Genomic DNA, 8,657 nt, shown 5'->3' with positions numbered 1-8,657 from the left:
AGTTCAATTCCAGATTCCACAAAAAAAAAAAAAAAAGCAGATTGGAGGCCCAATGATCTATCAGTTAATAGCCATTTTAAAGAAATATCTTGAACACAAAAAGTGATCATTGAATAGGAATGTGATTTAAATGATTTTTTCTTTAAAATAACCACAGAATTTGAGAACAATGTACACACGTTTCTTTTACTATTTATGCTTCATGAAAACCATTGTGTTCCTGAGGCACAAATCATAGAACTATCAAAATTTCCAGCTGGATAAAAATTTGAAGATAAGCCAATAGACTAATAGATGAACTCTTGTAGAACATATTGCTGGATTTTGCTTCCTAATCCACTTCACCAGTCTTTTTCTTTTTATCCTGTCTCAGGTTTATTTGTACAAAGAGCATAGGAGGACACCAGCACCACACAGATGGCACCCCAGGTTTTGTTATACCAGTCCTTCTGTTCTTACATTGGCAGACAAGATGCTTATATTGTGCAAACTTCTTGGGGGCCTGGGCTGGAGCAGAAGCTGGAGCCTGGGCCTTCATCCGGCATGGTGTGCAACTTCTGGCTATGCAGGCACAGATGAGCTTCCCAAGCTTGGGGTGGGCAGTATAGGCAACTCGAGTGAGCCTGCACTTTAGTCCCTTTGGAATGATCTTGGGCTTGACCTCCTTGGGCTTTGATGAAGGCCTTGATAGCCTTGGCGAGTGCATTCATGGCCTTGGCATTGTTTGCTTGCATCTTCTTGAAGCCCTTCTTATTGTGCTTCTTAGCACAATACAGGTACTGGGGATCTACCCCCTTCAGAGATTTGCATCTTTGTGTCTGAGGTTTCTTGATGCCATTTCTGTGCCATTTTTAGGACTGGTTTTGTGTGGTGTGGTTCTTGGAGTTGGCCCTAACTGCACTGTAAGCTGTAGCGACCGAGGGCCTGGAACTTGAACATGAAGAGAAAGCCTGCCATGCAGCATCTTTATTTCTTTTAGTGGGTGAATTAAGTCCATTTACATCGGTTATAATTGAAATGCACTGACTTTGTGTTTGACATGTTATTTACCTGCTGTTGTACACCTCTTTTTCGCTTGTGTTGGTTTGCACTGTTTGATGGGTTTTTCCACATTCATTCATGGAGTTGTGATTATTTTGAGATCCCTCTCTAGAATATCTTTTAGAAGTCTGTGTAGCGTCGGCTTTGTTTTCATGAAATTCTTTAGCTTCTCTTTGTCATGGAAGTATTTCACTTCTCCATCATACCTGAAAGAGAGTTTTGCAGGGTATAACAGTCTGGGTTGGAATTTGTTTTCTTGCAAGACTTGCAGCACTTTACTCTATGCTCTTCTTGACTTGATGGTTTGTGAAGAGAAATCTGCTGTTATTCTGATGGGTTTTCCTTTAAATGTGATCTGTTTTTTTTTCTCTAGCAGCTTTTAGTATACTGTTTCTGCACTGAATTTCTGGGAACTTGATTATTATATGTCTGGTGATTTTAATTGGGTTGACATTCTTTGGAGTTCTATATGTATCAGTTATCTGAATGTCAGATTGCTTCCCCATATTTGGGAAGTTTTCTACTATGACTTCTGCCCATATTTTTCTTATATCATTTGCATTGACTCCTTCTTTCTCATTGATGCCTATTAGTCTTATGTTGTTCATCTTTGCAGCATCTTGCAGATGTTGAAGTATTTTTTCCTGCCACCTAGTTGTTTTTAAGAGATTGTTTGTTTCCTTTTCATGAGCTGCAATGGTGTCTTCAAGGTCTGACATTCTATTTTCACCTTTATTCAATCGGTTCTGCCAGGTTGCGATCCTCAAAGAGTTTTTGATGCTGTTGGTCCAGTGTCCACACTGGGAAGACCACTGCGTAGAGGGGTGTCATGCATTGTGTTCTTTCATATAGACCATTTTCCCAGAAATTTATTCTTGACTTCAGATCAGGTTTCAGCTTTGCCAACAAGGCCACATGTAATGTGAGCAGCACCTCTCATCGCTGTACTGATAGCTTCTGGGAGGCGGACTGTTGCCTTTCTTCCCTGGGTGCATGCACTACATAGTTAAACCCTGTCTCAAAAACAAAACAAAACAAAGCAAAACAAAACAATCTTCCAAAAGTAACAGGAATATTTTCAAATGAGAAATGACTTGTAATTTTTTAATAAATACTAATATTTATTCTGGGCCCTAAAACATAAGTATGTACACAAAAACATTAAAGAAAATTAATTTACAAGAAAAGAGGCAAGGCATAATGATTGCATTTGTTATGCCCACAACTTATTCCACAGGTGGTTACTTATAATTATTGAAGGTGGCGCATTTTTCCATAGACCTGTGCTTTTGCTTGGGCAGCATACTTCACGATGTGGTACTCCTCCTTTTTCTCCTGGAGAGTCCTTTATATCATTCAAGGCTAAGCTGAAATGCCTTCTTCTCAATGAAGCCTTCCTGACAAGGTCAGGATATTTCTCTGCAACACTTTTCTACCTCTGTATCTCCTTGAATACCTCCCTGTTATTCTTCTTTCTGTCTTTTCAGTGGTGTTGATTGATCCCAGGACCATTTTACATGCTAAGCATGTACTGTGGCCCTGGGATATGCTCCCAGACCATGTAATTCTCTTAAGTCATCTCGCACTTGTGACGTTGCTCATTGGGCTTCCTAACTGTGATCTTTTCAAGGGAAGAACTGGGTCTTAATAAGTTGTAATTGCTTATATAAGATGCTTAGCATAGTGCCACTAATAATCAGTGCAGATTTCCTATATTATAATTGGTATTTATCACACCTCCAGTGTGTAGAATGGGCGGGTATATTATTCTTTCCTAAGTCAATTAGAATTTAACGGTCATGGTAGTTGGCATAACTGTGTCTCAATTATTGAATCTAGGGATGTTTAAATTTTTTGTTTCTCTGTCTTCATTCCTTTATAGTTTTCTTTCTTTTTTTTTCTTTTCATTTTTTTTTGGTACTGACTATTGAACTCAGGACTTTGTGCTGGCCAGGCAGGTACTTATGCTGCTGAGTTATATCCTTGGCTTCCTTTATCTTTTAGGATATTTAGTTAAGATTTTAAAACAATAATTTTGAGGCATTTTGTGTTTTCTTCCCTGAGAAAATTAAAATTGCCATATGTTTCATTCAGTTAAAGGAATTAACTTGATGAATCTTGTTTCAGGAGTGAGCTGAAAAGTTTTGGGGTGAAAGTCAGCATTATTGAACCTGGTGGCTTCAGAACAGGCATGGCAAGTGTGCAGAGAAACTTAGAGAAGATGAAGAAAATGTGGGATGACACACCCATACATATTAAGGAAGCATATGGGCAGCACTATTTTGATGCTTGTGAGTTTTTTTTTTTTTTTTTTACATAGGGAAAAGGTGTAGAGTTGTATAAGAAGTGGAAGAAGGGTTGATGAAAAGGGATTTGCAGAAATAGTGAGAACAGTGGTCTTTAAAAACCTTTTCTAGGACTAGAAGAGGTCAGTAAGATCACAATATACTAATGGTTTGGCCCTCTCTGTTGCTGAAAGGAACATAGACAAGCCAATGCCAATATCCCTATCCTGACTTGTCACCTACAGACCTTACCCTCAAGGCACTAGGGGTGTTCCATATGCAGAGCTGTGGAATCTCTTGTGATGAGTAAGGCCTTTTGAGTATTCTGCAGGCCTGGCATGAGGTGTCCAATCTTCAATGAGTTTACTGTCCTGGTTACAAAGTGTAAGAGGATGTAAGGATATAAGTGGGAAAAAGACCCAGTTTGTAGGGTCTAATACACCATTTCTGGGGACTATACTTCTCATGTACAAGGTCACAGGGTCTTGCAGGAGTGAGATAGTTTTCGTGTAAGAATATTGTTCTGGTGACCTACAGGAGTTGATAGTGTGGACTGAAGTCAAAGCTGTCCTTGCAATGGAAGGAAGTCATCCACGTTCATGCGGGTCTACACCTTCCTGGTGAAGGGGAGCTTTTCCTTCACACCAGAGTCAGCAAATGGCTGAGGCTGAGGAGAGCAGCTCTCCATTCCATTACATGGAAATGTTCTGTGGTGATAGCAGTAGCCCAGGCACCAGCTTTGGGAGATAGTGCAGTACAGAGAAATGGAGAATGGGAAGGCCCATATAGAAGACTCCTGACCTAGACACTGTCTTCTGGTTATACTGGCTTAAGAGATCACCAGCACCAGAGAAGAAGGAAGTTGGATAAAGAAAGGCTGACCAGAGAGTGCTGGAGCCTCTCAGAACTCCTACTGGTGAGAGAGGGAAGAGTTTCCCAACCTTCTAAAGGCTGGTTGATCATTGTTAAAAGGTCCTCCTCAATTCAGGTTCCCTCAGTCCTAGGAAACTTGCTTCCCTCAGGATATTTAGCATATTGAAATAGAAATAAGTAAGAAACTAGAAAAGATGAAATTTAACAAAGGTGGGCTTACATATTTGTCCATGGATCAGGTATTTAGATCAGTGCTGTCCAGTAGGCACACAATGTGAGCCACATATGCCCCGTGAAATCTTTCAATAGACTGTTTAAGTGGAAGAAGAAAAAGCACAGAGGACAAGTGTCACTTTTTTTTTGTCTGCAGGAAAGATTTTTAAGAGTCACCTGAGTTTTACATTTAAATGTTTAATATCTCCAGTTCATCAGAAATTATATTCTTTGAAAATATGTAAAGTTATGGAGAATATTTTAGATGATCACTTAAAAATGTCCAAGAAGCCACATTATTTAAGTGGTAAGCAAGCCAGACATTGATCAGCAACCAAGGGCACACAAGAAAAATCACAAAGTAATGAAAACATAGGAATTTGGAGATGGCAACATTCATTGAAGGGAATTGATACATGCATAGAATACATCATAGTTCTTTTTTCTGCCAATCCCTTTATCCTATTTGGCATAAAGTCAACTATGATAGATTCAGTTTCACAACCAGACTAACAAACCAAAAATACATAAAACATATAAGATAATTCAAAGTATCCATTTAGGCACATTGTTCATGCTGGATTACAATAACTTTTTGCTTTGTCTCTATTCCCATGATCTATCTTTTATTTTGCACTCTGTCTGTATATTGAGCTTCTCATATAAGAAATCATGCAATATTTAAGCTGTGGCTGTTTTACTGCAGTTAATGCTATGGCCTCAAGGTGCATTCATTTTCGTACTATTGACTCAAGTTTATCTTTCTTTATGGAAGTATAGTATTCCACTGTGTATAAATACCACATTTTAAAAAATCCATTTATCTATTGACGGACATACAGATTGCTTCCAGGATTTAGCTATTATGAATTGTGTTGTGATAAACAAGAGAACTCAAACAATAGTGGTATGCTGTCTCTAGCTCTTTGGGGAATAAAACTAGAATGAGAACAGCTGGATCAAATGGAATTTCAATTTTTAGTTTTATAAGAAATCTCTTTTAAAAAAAATTTTAAATTTTTTATTGAGAAATAAATATGAATGAAACAGTTTCACAGCTGATTAATAATCAATACATTGATTAGTTTTGATAATCAATACATTGTACATTGTTATCTTCTTAGTGGTTATTCATAGTAAAAGAAGCAGACAGGATATTCTGTCCAAACACTGTTAGTACACCTCTCTCTTCTCATTGAATTAAGCGAAAGTAGCTGTAAATTTATCCTATTTTGTCAAGCATTGCTTTGGAGCACCTATGTATCTTATTTAGGCCTTGGAGTAGATCTGAGCTTTGTGGGCAAAAAAACTAAGAATAATGTGAAACTTTTTTTTTTTTTTTCTGTATGAGTGGTTGAAGTTGTGACCTTTGCACTTGTCAGGCAGGTAATTCAGCTACTAACCTGTTCCAGGCTCAGTGAAGCATTTTAATATCATTTTTATTTTATCCAGTATATTACAACTGTTGTTATGTAAATACTGCTAATATAAAAATTTATTTTACATTTTTCAAATTACTTTTTGTAATTACTATTTATTTTAAATTTATCTGATCTATCAATTTGGATGTTGTTTTCCTAACAAGTACATCTGTGTTAGTAACTTAAAATAATTTAAAAAATTGTATTTAGTACAGGGTCTACAGTGTCTCAATATGAAGATCAGACTTGTAGTGATCCTGCTGTTTATAGTGTCCCAAGTGCTGAGATTACAGGAATGGGCAACCTCGCCCAGTTTCAGTCCCTGCCCAGCATGGCACAGCATGGCACTACATGCCAGTTATCGAACCTGGCCCCAGCATCTACCTAAGCAAGTACTTTCATCTGCTGACCTATTTAGCCATTTCTTGTATTAATGATTTTTCATAAAATGTGTAGTTGTCAACAGCATTGTTCCTAGTAGCCCCAACTTGGAAACAATCTAAACATCCATGAGCTGATAAATAAGATACATCAAGAACCAGACAACGCAGTGTTATTTGGAAATATAAGGGAGTGATGCACTGATATGTACTGTGATAGGGATGAAAAAGACCACTCAATGTATATGAAATGCCCAGAGAGGGCAAATCCATGGGAACAAAAAAGAGATTGGTGGTGGCCTTGTGTTGGTTGATAAGAAAATAGAACAATTACTGATGGATACAGTTTTTTTTTTAAATGTGCTTTTCTTTGTGATAGAAAGTAAACCCAAGGCTGTGTACATGGGAAGCAAGAGGTCTCTAAGTGAGGTACATCTTCAGTTTCTTCTGAGAATGATGATAATGTTTGAAAATGAGATTTTGGTTGTGGTTATGGAACAATGAACATAAAATAGTATCATTCTTTGTACATGTTAAATGGTTGGGTATTATGAAGTGTGAATTATAACTCAAGAGTAATAAAAAGTTCAGATAGTTTTCAGTTAATACTGAGTACTCACTCAAAACAAAACCAAAAGAGAAGGGCCAGGGAAGTAGCTCAGTAGAATAAGCACTTGCCTGGCAAGCTTAAGGTCATGAGTTCAATCCCCAGTTCCGAAAAAAAAAAAAAAAAAAGACAATATAAGGAATGTGATTGCTTATCTTCTTTTCTCCTTTTCTATATAGATTTCAACATCATAAAGAAATTGCTATTGGGTTGTAGCACAAACCTATTCCTGGTCACTGACAAAATGGAGCATGCTCTGACTTCTGTGTATCCACGGACTCTATATTTCCGTGGCTGGGGTGAAAAATGAGTTGTCAACACTATGTTTTATTTGCCCACATCACTGGTAGACTACATAGTGAACTTTAGCTTTCCCAAACCCACTCAAGCAGCCTAAAGAAAATTGCTTTAGTGTCTCTTGGAATGAATAACACAAATGTCTAACTTTGGGTAGTGTTTCAGTAACCCACATTGAGAACCTTGTAACAATAAACATTCTTTTAAAAACTCATTTGTATCTGGCATGATGAGAAAATCAACATGTTCACTTTGCAGATATGTATAATTTACCACTTTCCATGGTGAATCATTACTATTTACAACATTTTTTTTTGACACAGGGTCTCATGATGTAGCTCAGGTTGGCCTTGAGCTTGTCATGTAACCCAGGCTGCCTTGAACTACAGAAATCCTTCTGTTCCAGCTCCTGAGTACTGGTATTAGAGGCATGCAGCAACAGTGTTTCCATCATTTATGAAGAGAGTATTGCTAAGCTTTTTTCTTGTCCTATTAAACTGAACTTGGTAAAAACAGTTTAACTTGTTTTTTATGTCCATTCTTTATTCATGTGCAGAGTTCTTTTGTGTGTGATAAATTCTACTTCAGGGGTTATTTACAAACATGTGAATCTATTTTTTCTTACCAGACCTAGGTCCATACTCTGGAACCCCCTGTCCCTTTGGTACTGGGGTTCATACTCAGGACCTTGTGCTTGTCAGCCATGCACTTATGCCACTGCTCTATCTCCCCAGCCCTTACCTCTTTTTGAGATAAGTTCTCATGACCCAGTTCAGGATGGCCTTGAACTCACTTGATAGCTCAGGTCCACATCAAATCCAAAGCACTCTTTCTGCCTCAGGTTCCCAAGTACTGGGGGTGGGGGCAGTGCCAGCATAGCAGAACAGGGATCCAACCTAATCTGCTGAGCTATCTGTCTGGCCATAAACCAGCTAAAGTTGAGTGGGGCCCAGAATAGGAAAAGCCCTGCAACAGGTCAAGGCTGCTGTTTCAGCTGATCTCCCCCTGGGGCCGTATGATCCAGCCGATCTGATGGTACTTGAAGTATCAATGATAGATAGGGTTGCTAGCTGGAGTCTCTGGCAGGCCCCCGAGGTGAATTGTAGTGGAGGCCTTTAGGATTTTGGAGCAAGGCTCTGCCATCATCTGCAGACAAGTACTCTCCTTTTGAGAAACAGCTCTTGGCCTGCTACTGGGCCTTAGTGGAAACTGAATTCTTGACTATGGTTCATCATGGGACCTGAGTTGCTTACCATGGCTGGTGTATTATCTGATACACTGAGGTATAAGGTTGGATTTGCACAGCAACAGTGTATCTTAAACAGAAGTGGTATATTCATGATAGAGTCCAGGCAGTTCCAGAGGCAGAAATAAATTAGTTGAGGAAGTTGCCCAGATTCCTATGGCTCCTCCATCTGCTATATTGCCTTCTATTTCCCAGCATGCACCTATGGCATTGTGGGAGTACCATATAATCAGCTGTGAGAGGAAGAGAAGACCAGGGCCTGCTTTACAGATGGCTTTGCATGCTATGCAGGAA

General features: G+C 38.7%; 1 pseudogene; it reads left to right on the top strand.

The window, feature by feature from the left end:
- LOC101575694 overlaps positions 1 to 7,217 on the top strand; it is a 29,496-nt pseudogene extending 22,279 nt beyond the window's left edge.
- The last annotated feature ends 1,440 nt before the right edge of the window (positions 7,218 to 8,657 follow it).

This window comes from Octodon degus, unplaced genomic scaffold (genome assembly GCF_000260255.1).
Source record: "Octodon degus isolate 3935 unplaced genomic scaffold, OctDeg1.0 scaffold00287, whole genome shotgun sequence".
Classification (NCBI taxonomy): domain Eukaryota; kingdom Metazoa; phylum Chordata; class Mammalia; order Rodentia; family Octodontidae; genus Octodon; species Octodon degus.
Note: the sequence above shows the minus strand (reverse complement) of the source record. Positions and strands in the feature narration are given on the sequence as shown.